At 34.6% G+C, this 17,688-nt stretch overlaps 1 protein-coding gene across 16 annotated transcripts in view; it reads left to right on the top strand.

Moving 5' to 3' along the window:
- wake (wide awake) overlaps window positions 1-17,688 on the top strand; it is a 1,231,097-nt gene that overhangs the window by 1,123,199 nt on the left and 90,210 nt on the right. The window lies entirely within an intron of this gene.

Here is a 17,688-nt window from a genome sequence, read left to right as displayed (position 1 = left end):
CGTCTTTGAGGTTACAGTTAATTATGTATTCAGGAGCATATATACATACACAAGTAGTTCGTTAAAGAAATGAATCGTTAAAAGATGAAAAGCAACTCGGAATTGTTTTACCTCATTCTGAATTTAGAAACTCCTTATATATAGTGACTTCCTCATTGTCCCTAAGGCCTTCTCTGTAGAGTCACGTTTTAGTCTAGGGGGAGAGAGACCCATTCTTCTATCTTGTCATTACTCATTAATTTCAAGGGTCGAAATACACGGCTTTTTTAGTAGATTTGCTTGGTCGTAGCAAGAGTAAATGATTCTCATAAGAAAACTTACGATAGAGAGAGAGGGAGAGTAAGTTTTAAAAATCTGTTTATCTCGAGTATCAGACAAGAAAAAGAAATGAATATCTTTATTATAAAATCGTGTTTGTTAATAAAATATTTTCAGGTTTTAGTAATTTGATGAGCAGTCCTAACTTCCGTTCGATTTGATTGTTGGCAATCGATTTTCATCAATACATTTAAAATTTTTTATTTATATTAAAATGTCGTTTATGAAACTGCAGAAGATAAAAGTTAATCATCTGGTGACAGCCACAAAGGACACAAAATACAAAAAGTTGTCGTATTATTATCACAATCCCAACACCTAACCGGGGAAACCATGGACGAGTTCGACCTACATTTTAGACGTACATAATAATTATAAAGTCTGTCTAGCTTGTTTGCCCACCAGCTAAACCTATTATTGGGTTAGCATAACAGCAGCCATTTGAATAGTAAATAACGAATTAACATATTTCATGACGGTGAAATTCCCTTTCACCCTCTTTGTTGACATTAAATAAACGGTGTCCTCCAGCAGTTCAGTAGGTGTTAGAAGCATAAATAAGAAAACAGAAATTAAAGTTGGTGGTGAAGCTCTTTCTACCTTTGTTTCACTTACAATGTACAAAATGTTTTCGAGTGCTAGCATCACATTAGATATGGAGTGGACGTATCGCCTCGTGCTTCGGCCATGTTTATTTGTGATACCGTTGTTTCCTAACTTGATTGTTTTAAATTTGATAAAGCTTTTCAAATATATCGAATTCGTTAAGATTATATGAAGCTTGAGGGAGGGAAATTTTGCAACTGGAGTCAAGTACATCGCCTCACATTAACTCTTAGAGTTTATCTGAGAAAAGATTGATACACTAATTAATAGTCTGTGTTTAGGATCCATTCCTCGCCCTTAATCTGATATCGGTATGTGGAAATATGGAATATCCACGACGATGGGGAATACGGCAGAATAGGCTTGTAAAATTTGGAGCAATGCTTCCGGCTATCCGTATTTCGTTAATGACCGTACATCAGTAATAATAATCCCAGTCTTTCACATTACTGTTTCGTTATCTATGTTTGATTCAAGTACAGTAACACATACTTGAATTTAATCATGGAGATGATGCGCTACGTTGGTACATAAGAGAAAAATCACAAGGCCTGCCATGCGTCTTGCAACTAGATCCATTAAGCCTTTAAACTGTTGACTCAAGATTTTTATTACTTTTAATTTAAATCAGGATTGTAAGAGATTTGATTCAAACGTTCCGAATTATTTTCGGGGTGAGGTAGGGGATAACGCTCGGTGACCCACGTACTTTGTGAGACTGTTTTTGTAGTTATAACTGCGACGGTCGTACATCATTGTTCTCTTGATAACAATGGTGGTTGCATGATTCGTTAACACAATAGCTGTTTTTTCATGTCACTATATATGTGTGTGTGTGTGTGTGTGTGTGCGCGCGCTCGCATTTATCCCTAGGTATACCGATCTTCACTTCAGCTAAAAAAAAAAGTATCTTCGCTGCCTGTCGATACAGTGAATCGTGAATTAGTTTTTTTTACTGTCATAAAGTTCGTTTAATCGTATATTTACGTTGTATGTGTAGGTTTCCAACGCTATTTGCATTTTAATAATATAGCCTCCCTGACAAGTACACTGTGGTCTATGAGTCAGCTACTCGTAGACGACATTTGAGATTGAAAAACTTCCGTCAGACTAACTAAAAACATTTTAGGCGTTGGTTCCACTCATGTCAGCATATCCTTTGCTCGCAGGAAATGAAAAATAAAAAAAAAAAATTCAAAAATGACATTTATGAATTTTCCTTGTGTCTAGTCACAGTAGCAGAAGCTCATATTGAAGACTGGATACTATTTATTGATACGTGCTGGTATTTGAAATGACAGCATTACAAGAAGAATACTGTTAACATTAGTTTTGTTGACGGTGGAGAAGGCTCTGTTCAAAGCTGAATTGTGTGATAATCTACTCTTACAAAATGGTAGTATTTCAGAATGAAGTAACAAAACTGACATCTTTGCAAACAGAATGTCTTGTTCATGTGTGCAGGTTACGGTGACATGAAAGTTGACAATTTTATTATATTAACCTTTATATTCGTCAGCATAGACTCTGCAGCTGAAAGAAAAACGCCGTGCTAAAGTATATGTGACGAAAGATTGTTCAGTTATAAAATATAATAAATTCAATTCATATAAGAGGGTTTTATATAAACTGCTTACATATCAGACGCGTTGGTTTATATTGAGTGCTGAATTACCTTATTTCACCTGTTATGAAATTGTCTTGTAGGTAGGATATTGTTTTGCATGTAGAAAAGGTGGACATAATGTGTTTTACTTCTTATATTGAAAAATTACACGCCAGTTTTTAATATAAATCGATTTTATTTGCTTCACGCAGCACCTGGCTGGATGAGCATTATACCACTAAGGGATACGGATGGATTTCTGAGGTACTTTTAGATTTTTATTGACAAAAATTCAGTCACTGAAACGTTTAATTCCGTACATTATTTGTTACCTTTTACGTGCAAGTTTGGACGGACTCCATACAACCATTTTATGATTACTCCGCTAACTTCACTGGCGTTGCACTGACACCGATTATTAGAGTACCTATAGTATCAAAGAAATTTAATATTCAACCGACGGGAAACCCATCATGTATTTCAGTAAAAAAAAAAAAAAACTTCCATTTCTCTTCACACTTGCATTCACTTTCAACATTATTTCTAATCCGTTTTATAAGCTTAATAATCCTTCCATTTCCCAAATTCTTGGGACACGTTTAAAGTTTTATACAGACACCCTTCGTCCGCCTTTCGTAGGAGACTGGTTCAGTGGTCAGCCGACAGGTGCTCCGGAAAAAACCTCGATGAAGTTGATGCTCTGGACAATTCATTACGCAAGTTGTTGCCGCAACAGATGACGTCTCTAGTAGTTTTACTGCGAGGGGTCGATGCTCTGCATTTCTTTCTGCGAAAACTCAAGTTGAATTTAAAGTCCAGTGCACTGTCTCGGAATGTTACAAATTGACGGATTTTGTTAGATCGCATATATATATATATATATATATATATATATATATATATATATATATATATATATATATATATATATATATATATTGTTTTATCACTTACACACTTTTGACTTTTTTATATTGGCAAATACTAAACCACAAATATCTATTTCACTATACTTGAAGATGTAGTGGAATGATTATTAAAATTATATTTTTGGCTTATAATTTTATATATATATATATATATATATATATATATATATATATTATTTATTTATGTATAAGTGAAGTGCATTCTTATAATCTAATAGCTTTCTGTGTGTATAAGTGAAGCGTATTCTTACAATCTAATAGTTTCTGGAGTTCATGTAACCTAACAGCGGTCTTTAAATTTTTCGTCTCATAAAATCAAAATTAACTCTGAAGTAACATTTATATTGCCCACCCTACTTCAGCCGAAATGTATGCTTTTCCGGTGATAATATTGTTTTATGGGCTTTAAAATCAACACATAACTTGCACACCAATACACACACATTATATATATATATATATATATATATATATATATATATATATATATATATATATATATATATATATATATATATATATATATATATATATATATATATATATATATATATATATATATCTCTATATATAATGTTTCTCTGTGTGCAGAGTGCATTTTTAAAATTCAGATAATTGCTGTGAGATGGACATCCAAATGCCCTTGTCCAACCCATGCCCAAAGAAAGCAATAAAAGGAGTGGGGAAAAGAACGACGATCTTAACCATAACGGAAGCGATAGACCTGCCGCTACGGAAGAGCCGTTACAGAAGTCAGGGAGAACAGAAACAGGTAGAGAATTCCATATTACGGGAGTAGAGAGGAAACACTGCTAACCGTTAAAGCTCAAGAAGACTGCACTGGTGTTGCTAAACTGCCAGTTGGGCGGGGGAGATTTCCCCTACGGTCGAAGGAACAATGATAGGTATAAATACTCGTGAGGAAGAGACAAGAAGCCTACTTGACGACAGAAGGGAAGAGAATCAATGGAGGAGAAAATGGCTGGTTCGCTGATCAAACGAATTCCTTAGGATTCGCTCCTGTCGAGTGCGGTACCGATAAAATAACAGTATTCCTGTAGCTGTATGAGCAATGTTTGTATTAACAGTATAACCATTATTTTATATACATATTTCTATGAGTATTGAAAAGGCAAGTGTTGATACGGGGCCTCATATCTTTTTGATATGCAAGTAATATCCTACATGCCTTAACGAAATTTATCTTTTTGTTGCATTCTGGGTATTTTGAAGGACAGTATTTGTTCTCTCTTTCCGCACCAGATGCAGTACTCAAATTGATGTGACCTCTTAGGGGAGATATGCTTCACTACGCCTAACGTGAAGCACTGTAAGCATTAATCAGGGATGTTTGTAGCGTCCCTTCGGCCCCTAGCTGCACCCATTTTGTAATATTTACTCTACCTCCATTCCCACTTCCATCCATCTTGCTGTTCAGTCTCTTCAACTAATACTTCTTAATGCAACTGTAGACTTTCTCTCATTTCCACCTTTAGAACCTGGTGCTGCGTCTCTTCTGTTTTCCGGATCTCTTTGTCTTGCTGTCCAACCACCCCAACTCCCTCTTTTCATTATCTTAAGCGCTGAATGAATGAAGTGCCTCAGTTCTTGGTTTTATAGCTTAAATTTCATGACATTTATTCATTCAGATTGATATTATTACTTGAGCTACGTTCACGTATGTTAGTTACTGTTTTATGGCTCTCGGAAAAACAAAATTCTCGGTGCTGTATTTTAATATGAGTGGAGGACTTCCTGTAAATTTTGCAAACTTAGGATGAAAGTTTCGGAAGTTATTTTAAACGACCTGAGTCAAGGTTAACATTGAAGCAACGATTTTACATTTTTTGTGGTAAGTTAAAAAACTGATGGCTTCCGATACATATTTAGAATTTCATTGAGAATAAATTAACCATAAACATAATGACGTTCTTGTTCATTTTATTCTTCCACAGTCTCTTTCGCTACTTGTTTTCCCCTCTTATGATCCAATAAGCCTTTCAACCTTCGGTGTAAACAAACGTGAGGCGACAGCTGGACAGAGGAGTATTGGTAACCTACGTCTTGTGTAGTTCAACGCAGCTTTAATCTCATTGTAGATTCGCTGCGTTTCCCGGACTATAGTTTCCCAAGAGAAATGAGAACGGTTGGAACCATTTGGTGACCTTTAGAGCAGGAGGGAAACAACGCCGTCCATGGGCCTGTATTGTGGAAAAGGGAGTTGCGGCCTCGAGCCCCTTGCGGAAGTCCAGCAATGATGATTCAGCCCCTTGACCTTCATGTCCGTTCCGTTGAAGGATTAGGGTCGGCAAGGGCACCGTGAAGGAGTTTCACTTGTCACGTAAATGACCAAATTTTTATATATAGCACATTAACATTGAAATTATCTTGCGGAAACAGGCCAGAGTTTTTATTCATATATATTCATATTTAAACCGATAGAACTACGTTTAAAAAATTGTTGTGTCGCGTTCTGCATAAAATAGGAATTAATGAGAATATATTATCAGTATTGATTAACTTCTTTTCAACTTCAATGTCCATGAATAACAACTTATTGCGCTTTCACAGTTTACATTTCCAATTAAAATCACTGTATAATAAAACGCATAATGTGTAATAGTATTTTTTCCTGTCACAACGACAGTCCACGTTTGGACGTGCCGTCGTCTAGCCTGGCCCAAAATCTTACTACGGGCCACTGTTTAAGTGTGCACAATGAATGTACCTTGGTCCAAATTTCAGGTCGGGACTTGCCATCTCAGTCCTCACTTCCATTCCCGTCCTCTCTGAGAGGGCACACCAGAGTAAAAGAGAACAGATAAGGTAGTATCTTTGTAGGCCAAATATTACTCGAATATAGATCTCCACAGAGAACGCAGAGCGTGATGGCATAAGAAGAGGCCATAAAAAGATAATTGCTCTGCAACTGCTGCGGAAGTAGGTAACGTGTGGTGTCTGTTGAGAGTGCATTTCGTGTCTTGCGAATGGCAGTTACCTTGACAGAGAGTAAAATACCGTGGCTAATATCAGATAGACACAGCGTATATATATATATATATATTAAATATATCTTTTATATATTTTATATATATATATATATATATATACCAATTTATATAGGTTAAATTCATCTTTTATATATTTTAGGTATACATGCAAGCACATACCAATTTTACTGTTCTATATTTATATAGATATAACATTTGTGTGTGTGTGTGTGTGTGTACAATTTTATTTGAGTTGATATGTATACACACAATATATATATTATATATATATATATATGTATATATATATATATATATATATATATATATATATATATATATATATATATATATATATATATATATATATATATATATGCATTGTAGTGTATGTATTTATGTAGAGAGAGAGAGAGAGAGAGAGAGAGAGAGAGAGAGAGGAGGAAGGGGGCGTGTCCGGTGTAAAAGAGAAATTCCTTTGTTATCGAAGAGAAGCTACTGGAAAGTGGTTCAGCCTTTGTTATATTTTGATATTTTAAAGGTTGATGTTGGTATTAATATGCTATGAATCCTATATATATATATATATATATATATATATATATATATATATATATATATATATATATATATATATATATATATATAATGTGTGTGTGTGTTGTGTGTGTTTGTGTGTTTGTGCGTGTATGTGTTACACCATATGCATAGGCTACTTCAGTTTTTCTAGAGATGAGCAAAAGCACATGATCATAGCTCCCAGACGAGTTTTCTTTGCAACAGCCCATTGAAATGGAAAAAAATAGTAGGTTAAATGAATTCCAACCACAGAACCGTCCTCATCAAATGCTGATATAACACGTAATTTATTGTTAATTGTATGCCTTAACAATTTATTACTCCGTAGAATTGCCGTTAGTCTTCTTATGGTGCTCGGAAATCAAAGGTAGTCCTCGACTAATATTATATATAGGGCACCATACCCCCGGGGATGTGTTCAAGGGAGCCGGAGTTATTTGGAATGCATAAACCATCAGAAGGTTGGGTATTGTGTAAGTGTTATTGAAGTGTTTTTCTAGTAACCCTCTGGTAAGTTGGTCTGACTTGCTGGAATTATAATTTTTTTATTGTTATGGAAATGCCCAGTTTTAAAGTTTTTCTGAGGAGTCATTGTAACTTTCAACCGTACCCAATGGCCGATTTTTTTTTATTATTATTATTGTACATGGTAGCATAACATTCCGTCCATAGGGTGTATTTTCGTAATACATATTCCAGAGCTTATTTGGTCTTGTTTTAAATTTGTTCTTATGTCTGCTGCACGTTGCCTCTTTTGGGAAGACCTTTTCAGGTGATCTTGTTCCTCATTGTCACGATTCTGTCACTTTCTCCTGTTATCTGTGATAAATAGGGCCAACCCCTACCACGTTCCTTCATAGCATACCTTTTAATAGATTTTTACGTAAAATGAAAATTCAAAGCCTTCATTCCACCCAATTCCTTAAAACTGATACATTGACTAAATTTATTCTTTAACGCTTTATATGATTCACCAATTGCCATAAAGATGTGGATAATATACCTATACAAATTCTCTCTCTCTCTCTCTCTCTCTCTCTCTCTCTCTCTCTCTCTCTCTCTCTCTCAAAATGAGACAAATGAAAATCAGCTGAATGGTATAGCAAATGTTATCAAAATTAGGAAAGAGTAACGAACCATTTTGGAAGAATAAATACTTATTCCTTCCTAGTATAGTTCTGTCGTATGATTGGACAAATATAAAAAAAAAGACTGAGAAAGAATAGAAGGAAAAATTAATTCAGATTCACATTAACGTTCCTGTATTTACCCCTGTCTTTAGAAAACTGGATCTTTGCTCCCAGGAAATTAATTTAAAAATTATAACACCGTTAAAATATCCACCTCATAAGGACTCCAACAAATCTTATTTATTGTATTTAAGGCATAAACTTGAGGAATTAAACAAATGTATGGGAATCATAATAAAATTTTCACCTCTCCAAATAGCATTACAGTATTTTCCTGTTTGAGTTTCCCATTAATGCAGAGGCCAAGTCACGTTGAAAAGTACATGTTTATAATTCTTAAGTTGACTCTTCCAGTGATCCCATATTTACAAGAAGATTAAAGGACTTACGGGCATATAGTTCTTACTGCCTGTTTATGCAACTCCTGAGATGTGTACCAGATGATATGAGCGCTATTAATTAATTGAATCAACTTGTAAGGCTGTACAAGTGATATGATTACTAACACGTTAATACCTGGAAGTTAAATCTTATATATATATATATATATATATATATATATATATATATATATATATATATATATATATATATATATATATATATATATGTATATATATATATATGTATATATATATATATATATATATATGTATATATATATATATATATATATATATATATATATATATATATATATATATATATATATATATTTTACTGAGAATAGGAAATAATATTATATATTTTTTTTTTTTTTTTTACTGAGAATTTGTGTGCCATGGACAATTAGCAAGCAATGTTATGTGCGGAAACAACAAAAAAGAGTTGACGCAGATTTTCATCCATATTGCACTATGATTTAGGATTCTGCTTCTATGTGTTTTGCCAACGATTTGTCAAACTTGTCCCTCTGATGCAGTAGAAGCTTTAGACTGGAAAGGATAAATACGAGAGAAGTAAATGAGAATAAATTAAGAAACAGACTTGATAGAGTAGTAACTGAGTTACTTTGCTTGAATAAGGTTTGTAGATGAAGCTGGCATGATAATGCAAGGGATTTCATGTAAGGATGGTTAGACTACACACGTGGATCATGTTTGCTTTGACCACTGTCTACAAAGACACCCTTGCTCTGACAAGGGACCGATGCTAGTGGGAATGTTAGAGGGCCGATGCTAGTAGGAATCTCGGCATCGGCCGAGATTCCCATTATTGTAGCTTTCAGTGAAATTCATCTTGTAAATTAGTGCAGTACCCAGAAATTGAGTTGGATACTTTTGTTAATTCTTAGTTTTATTAGTTTTTCATCGTAAAATAGGCGGTAAATGAACTTTTCAGATTATTCTTATTTTTATTATTCAAGCACTATTGCCACCTCATCTAGCTGAAAATTTATACATCATGTGACCTTGATTTTCGTTCATTTTTGCTGACTGGATAGGTTAAAGTCGCATAGCTGCTTCGATTCATATTTATATAATTTGACAAAATAACCAGCCATACTTTAATCGAATGAATGCGATAAAGTGTCCATACCATTTTATTTCGCCTGTAGTGACATACTTGGAAGGGAAGTTGGTTGCGGAGGTTGTAACGTACAAAGTGGTGTCTTCTACCCTCCCTTTCAACATAAAAAATAAAGTCGCCATACCAAGGACAGTATATTTAACCGTTGGCCTTTCCACCACAATTTTCTTTCCCCACCTGCTTCCCTTCCCCTTAAGTAATCCCCTTCCTCCGCTTTTCATCCAGCGTCAACCGTAATCGCCCCAAAGCCCACAGCTCCGTCTCGCACATCTCCCCAACATCTGCCTCGAAGCCTTTCGTATCCGGTTGAGCGATTGTATTCAGTTTGCACCCTTGTCAGGCAGGTGTGGACGTCGGGGCGCGTGCTGCTGAATGGAGAGCACGTGTCTCCGAGCGGGCATTTTTTTTCTTTCTTTTTTTTAATGAGGCCGTTGTTGGATCCTTGCATCCGGGCATTGTGTAATTTCTACAGTTGCAGTTCCAAGACACGTCGTTTCACTCAGCCCAACACAGTTTTATTAATAATAATTATAATTTAATATCATATTTAACGTTTTGGAGTTTGATTGGTGTTGCTTATATTATTTTGAAGAATTTCATCTAGAGAACTTCACTATTTTAAATGCGCATGTATTACCTAAATCTTATGCTTTAGGCTGATTTTAAAGGGTAATGACATTTCCTTGCTCATAGATTTTCTCTTTCTGCCGACCATTAAGTATTCCCATGGCTGAAATCCTCTCTGACTGGTACAAATGTCATACCGTAAAAGGCTTGGGACCCATCATCATTTTACGTTGGGTTCAGCCTCAGCCACCTTCCCCACTCCAAGAATTGCTCTTACTTGCATCATGCGAGTGTATATATACTGTGGACGACGCTAACTAAAAATAACAGTTTTTTCTGGAATGAATTACGACCAGATTTGTGTAAAAGTTTCTAGAAGACTTTTTTATGTTTACATGAATGTGCGTGTCTCATGTCACGAACAAAATATGTTTGATTTCTTTTTCGGTCTGAAGAAAAGATGACTTCATGTGCTGTGCATGTTTCATTATTAACAAATAACCGGTGACATGAATGCAGCAATGAACTCTTCAACATTTCACACTAGTATTTTATTACTTGATAACTGATAATGTATTTGAAGGTCGATGTAGCCTTGTCTGGAGGTGGGTTGCGGCTTCGAATTTTGGTTTCACGGTAATTTAGGTAATGGTTGCCACTATCACTTTTTAATTTCTTCCATCCCCCACGCATCCTACCCCCTCTAGCGTTAACCTCATCCCCCGTCCTGTATATGCCTATCCCTCTCCCCTTCACTTCCCCTACGCCGGGCGAGACCTGTAACGAATGAGAACAAAATGTTTCACGAGAGATGTTTAATCCTTGTAATGAGTGAAAGTGGTAGATAGTCTTTTGAGGTTCCCCTGGCATTGAGAGATCACACTGCTCGTAAAGTGAATGGAATTCTTTGTGTCAGTATACACCTTCAAGTCTTTTGTTAATATTGCCATTATGAAGGTGAATTTTGACTCGACTTATAACTTTTTTGGTGAAGCTCCACTGAGAAATTCTAGTATGGTGATATATTTGAAAGCTTGTAGGACCATTAACATCTTTACAGTCGTGGCGTTCAAGTTTTTTTGGAGTCATTCTCGAACTTGACAGAGATTTTGAAAGACCCACTTAGAGAAAAATTAACATAGCAAACAATAACTTAACATAAATTAAGATACGTTCAAAACACGAAAACAAACAAACAGTGTAATGGCAGGCAAAAAAGTGCAGAAAGACAAATTTTTCATGGATTAAAATAATTGCGTTCGTCAGCCGTTGATTCACGAGTTCCAAATGCCCTTTGGAGGCCCGTATAAAAATCCCATTGGGAGTAGACAAGCCCTGAGCAGTCATTTGGGTCCTGTATGCTTTCAAATTCATCGCAATTTTGATACGCCAATGCATTAAAAGTGAGGCAGGCAAAATGTCTGAAGGGAAGATTGTCTTTCTCGTCACGTTTAAGGAAGTCTGCAACCCCCGTTAATAATAGTGTTATGTGACAAAACAACTATTGTGTTGCCATTCCCTTTTCGTCTTGTGAAAGAAGTGTTTTGTCTCTTTTATCAAATGGCATTGCGACACAAACAGCTGTGTACATGTATGTACGTATGTGCACATAAACACTTTCTGTTTAATTAATTTGATGCTGCTTTTTCTCTTCACGCATCTGGCTCTCACACGAACCGAGATCATCTTCAGAAAGTGAAAGGTCCATAGAGTCCTTGTGATGGTATCTGTGGTGGTCCCCTTTATATAAGGAGTCCCGTGTGAGCTTAACTGTTGAATGGCTTCGTGACGCATTTTACCCCTCGCTTTGAGCTTAGGCTAAAGTTTTTGTAATTTTTTTTTTATCAAATTTAACCATTTCATTTATTTTTCGTTGGGGGGATTTGTTCACATTTGAGATAAAAAAAAATAACCTTACTTTAATTTATACCTACTGCTGATATATTAATGACAGTATTTGGTGTTCTGTTTTTCATTACCGCTATTGCTCAGCAGAGATTATGTTTGGTTAAGATTCATTAGCATAAAATTTCATAGTCATTGTGACATAGACTAAGTGCCTTACTTATTTGACAGCAACTATAGTTGTAATTTTATGGATAATTGTTCATATACTTACGATTCACCAGTGCATAAAGCAATTCGAAGAGGTCAATGCATTTTTCTTCAAAGTATGAACAGAGCACCTGTCAGGTATAGGATAAACTTTGTTCTTTGTATGTATCTATCTGTTCATATGGTGGTCATCTACCTGACTTGTGATATTTTTATGCCGAGGCAAAGTGACGGAGAGTTAAATCTGATGGAATAGTGAAATACCCTGTTGATCTGTTACCTTCATCTGTTCTTGATTATAGAGGACATAAGATGGGAAAAACTGGATAATGGAAATTGAGGAGGTTGTAGAAGTAAATTCTGAAGTTGTAAGGAAGGCAATAGAATGTTGAGGAATGGGAAGACGCCGGTGGTTGATGTTATTGCTTGTGAAATGCTGCACTTGTGGTGGTGACATGGTCGAAGTTGCTGCTAAAGATGTGCGAGCTGTCTTAACGAATTAATAAAGTTAAAAAAATGGTATGCAAAGAGTAATTCATTTCATTACTGCGAAGGAAGAAACTACAAAAAGCTCATAACATTGCTTAATATTCCAGAAAAAGAGTATGGAAGGTCTCTACTTGAAATAAACTAATGGTGAAATATGAGAGTAACAATGAAGTGTTAATGAGATACACTCAGCAGTTGAAACTGTTGAGTATGATTAGAAGGATCAGAGGGTTTGATTTTTCTCATTATGGCTTTCTTGTAGACCCGTATGCTTTATAGTGATGAGTATTATAAAGACACTTATCCGTTAGCAGTGTCTGTGTAAGATGCTGAAGTTTTCCCGTCCTCAGTAACGCCGAGAGAGTACTCGCACTGTGAGGCAGTCCTCTGCTTTGATGGACAAGTAGACAACAAAGCTCCCAGAATAATGACCAGAATTAGCATAAGTTTACGCTTAATGTACTATAAGCCCTGCCAAAGCGACAACGGATAATTGATCGCGAGAGTCATTATACAAATTCTGTAACAAAGCATGTATTCTATTCCCAACCTGCTATACAGTAAATATGTAAATATATATATATATATATATATATATATATATATATATATATATATATATATATATATATATGTATATATGTATATATATATATATATGTATATGTATATGTGTATATATGTATATATATATATATATATATATGTGTGTATATATATATATATATATATATATATATATATATATATATATATATATATATATATATATATATATAATGTATGTATATATAATCTGACTTGAAATTCTAGATTTGGTTTGTTTAATAAAGTTGTGCTGTAAAGGATTCACATAGTAGTTAGTTAAGAGAGGATCGTTTATTGGTTGCCTATGTGGGTATATTTTTGTCTTGATACTGAGGTTATATGTTACATGAACTTTAAATGTCTGCGAATGGTAATAAGTGTCAGTTTGCATTCTGTTCATTCATTTTTTTACTTTCATTTGATTATATTAAAAATTACTATATTCGCGGCAAAGTCGATGGGTGTGGATTATAAATTTCGAGACCCGAGTGGTGGGGTCATAGGTCATTGGGATGACGGTGTATCCCACGCCATTCTCTCTCTCTCTCTCTCTCTCTCTCTCTCTCTCTCTCTCTCTCTCTCTCTCTCTCTCTGACACACACATACTCACAACAATAGGGAATCTGTCGTTCTGCTATTCTTACAATGTACTCACACGACCGCAGTGTGTGTGTAGGCTATGTGGTCACAAATGCCTCTCCTAATTAAATGGGCTGTGTTGACACTGAGCGTTCGCTCTAATTTTAAGTACTGTATAAAGTACTTTCTAAGAAGGTGTTACCCGTACGTACTCAAGCTACAAAAGGAGGCATATACCTGCTAATGTGCTCATTCCGCTTGCTGGCCGAATTATTATTATTATTATTATTATTATTATATTATTATTATTATTATACATATAATATATATATATATATATATATATTATTATATATATATATATATATATATATATATATATATATATATATATATATATATATATAATTCTTGTTTATGGAAAAATTATCTTAAATTTAGTTTACGTGGTCTACGTTTAGATACCTTGATCGCTCTTTCGCTGTCTTGTATCTCAAGTGGCCACGAATCTGCGTCGTTAACCATAGATTTACGGCACCCCTTTAGTGGATCTCTCTCTCTCTCTCTCTCTCTCTCTCTCTCTCTCTCTCTCTCTCTCTCTCTCTCTCTCTTCAGTGGTGAAGTATTTTTTTCGGAACTCATAGTTCTGTCTAATAATATTTTCCTTGTATAAGGAAAAAGGCTTAGTGATACAGTTTTCGATGTCTGTTTTTCATCATTGCTATTGCCCTGCAGAGTTTAGATTCGTTTAAGAATCATTAGCAATGATTTCACAGTCATCGTGACAGATGCCTTACTTGCTTTGCATTAACAGTAGTTGTAGTTGAATGAAAATCGTTCATATATAGTTATGGTACATATATTTACAATAAAAAGTTCTTACTTACATTCGCTGGTTGTCGTAATCCCCATAGTTTGCTGTCCTGGGAGATTGACGGGGTACTCTACGCGGCCCCTTCCAAATTTGTGGGAAAATAATAGCCTTCAAATGCCAAGGTAACAGTCATTAGGCAGCACGACCTTACGGATGAGTACTGTGGATACAACTTAAGGAACATTAAAAGGATTCGTGCATATTTGAGCGTCTTCATTTCTTTTGGTAGACCAAGTAGATTATTGTGATTAATGATGATGAAAGTTCGTGAAATTCACCAGATTGATACCCCTCAATTATGTGACGTGAAATGTACCACTCTACGAAGTAAATACTAAAAACTGTAGTATATAATTGTTGGGATATTTTCTCATTCACTATCAATCCAAATGCTTATTTCCTACGTCATCATTAATTTTATTTAATTTCTAGATTGTTTCTGGTGTTTATTGCTTTTTAACTTATTTCTTTTATACACAAATATAATATGTATATATTATTACATATATATTTAATATATATATATATATATATATATATATATATATATATATATATATATATATATATATATATATATATATATATATATATATATGTATATACACATACACTGTATATACAGTATAGCAGACGGAGCTATGTTCTTTTTAACTCAATGAAATTAGAATAAGAATATCTTATATACATTAATATCTTGCACACTTGTCAGATATTCAGATCTAATCCTGTTTCTTACCGTAAATGTTAACTAAATGGCGAGAACACTGTGGTCGATCATTTGCCTAAACAGGCAATATAGAGACAAGGTAAGAGTTCGGAACTTAGTTTGCCTCACTTTGCATATGATGATAATCAACAAATGAGCCGATTTTATAAGAAAATCATAAACGAAACCAAATTAACAAAGCGCAATGTCTGACATCATTCGTTGCGGTGTCATTAATATTTTGGCGTTACGGGTCAATTGACAGGTCACGCCCTCAGGGGTCAAGAGGTATAATTGGGTTCTAGCAACCTTTGTTTTGCCCTCTTCCCCTACCCAGCCTCTCACTCATCCACCACGCCTTGCTTCATCCCTTGGCTCTCTCTCTCTCTCTCTCTCTCTCTCTCTCTCTCTCTCTCTCTCTCTCTCTCTCTCTCTCTCTCTCTCTCTCTCTCTCTCTCAGAACCCTCTAAAGATAAGTGGGAGTGGATGAAATCCAGATGGGAAATTGTTGCGTTTGTGTGTTCGTGTGTGTGTGCACACGCGCTCACGGCTACCTCGAAGACTTCTCCCTTCCGTGGTACTCGGAAATTGGGTTAATGTTTTTGCAGCGTTCAAGAGAAATTTTGTCATTTTTACCTCTTTCTTATAATAAGTTTTTTCAATAATAAAAAAAAATTCTGTAACGAAAAGAAAATCCAGAACTCATTGTCCTTTTCCTTCATAACAAACAATTGATGTTGCCATAACTATTAAGCCCAGCCCTGACAATGATTATTTTGTTGTGGCTCAGTTCGCCATAGCTATATATATATATATATATATATATATATATATATATATATATATATATATATATATATATATATATATATATATATATATATATATATATGTATAAAAAACTATAGAGAAACCGGTCAGCGTTTGTACCCAGGAAATTTTCACTTATGTTGTTGCTGTTATCAAAATAAAGGTTAAAGGGGGTTTTTATTTGTCCGTCATTATTGTTCAACTTCTTAAGTTAAGTTTGTAATGAATAATTTAATAAAATTTCCATAGAAATGCTGTCGATTCCTTCTCTTTTCTCATTATGATAAAGGGCAGCCTTCTTGTTCATGTTGTACATGAATGGTCTTTAACCCTTCGCTGTATTTGAATTATGTGATACATATTACATAGTTTAGGAAGATATTCGTTTTCCTCTGTATAACAAGTTTAATCATAATTTATTAATTTTACAGAAGTCTGTAGCCTAGGTGATAATAAATTGCAATATTTTTTTTTTATTAAAATATATTAATTTGTGAAGTTAATCATATAAGATTGTGAAGTTTCGAGATTTTACATTGTGAGAATTAATCCTGAAACATTTCTTTCTTTTGCAGGTATGTATTCATTAAATCTTTGGGTTACGTAAGTAAGAATACACTTGTGTGAAACGTACCTATTTGAACACTTCGTCTTAGTACCCTGATTTGTAAGTAAGAATCACGCATGTGGCAGGTACATGACTGTTATAATGTCGTAAGTCCCTCTTCCTAGACCTACCTACATGCTTTAGATGTACACGTTATCCTGTATGCATCATTACCTGTTGGAAAAGTTTGTGAGATGCTTAGTCTAGATGGAATACTTATAGTTTAGGAGTAGAAAACGAAATGTCTGAATGCTTTGATCTGGCCCCATGTGCTGGTTTCTCGTGAATTTGTAGATTATTCATTTTCATTTTTTTCGGGATTTGTAGACATTCAGGAACATTTAAATTAGTTTCATGGGATCAGTAATTCATGAATGACAAGTCTCGGTGCAAAATTTGGTTTAGATCTATTTAAGACATCTAAAATTGGTCCTTTTTAAGCTTACTGTTAAGATAATTAATGACTGACGTACGAAAGTGAATTTTATGTCATTAATTCTCCTCATTTGTCACTTTTGAAGCTCCGCCTTTATATCAGAATACCTAGGGTAGTTGATAAGGTTCCGCGGAGTATTTGTGAGTTAACACTGAACATTTGGAAAGAACTGCAATGAAGTATCGCGTAAAGTTTCGTGAACTTTTATTTCGGATAAAAATTCCTT

This window comes from Macrobrachium rosenbergii, chromosome 10 (genome assembly GCF_040412425.1).
Source record: "Macrobrachium rosenbergii isolate ZJJX-2024 chromosome 10, ASM4041242v1, whole genome shotgun sequence".
Classification (NCBI taxonomy): domain Eukaryota; kingdom Metazoa; phylum Arthropoda; class Malacostraca; order Decapoda; family Palaemonidae; genus Macrobrachium; species Macrobrachium rosenbergii.
The sequence above is the reverse complement of the archived record's forward strand: the minus strand, read 5'-3'. Positions and strand labels throughout refer to the sequence as shown.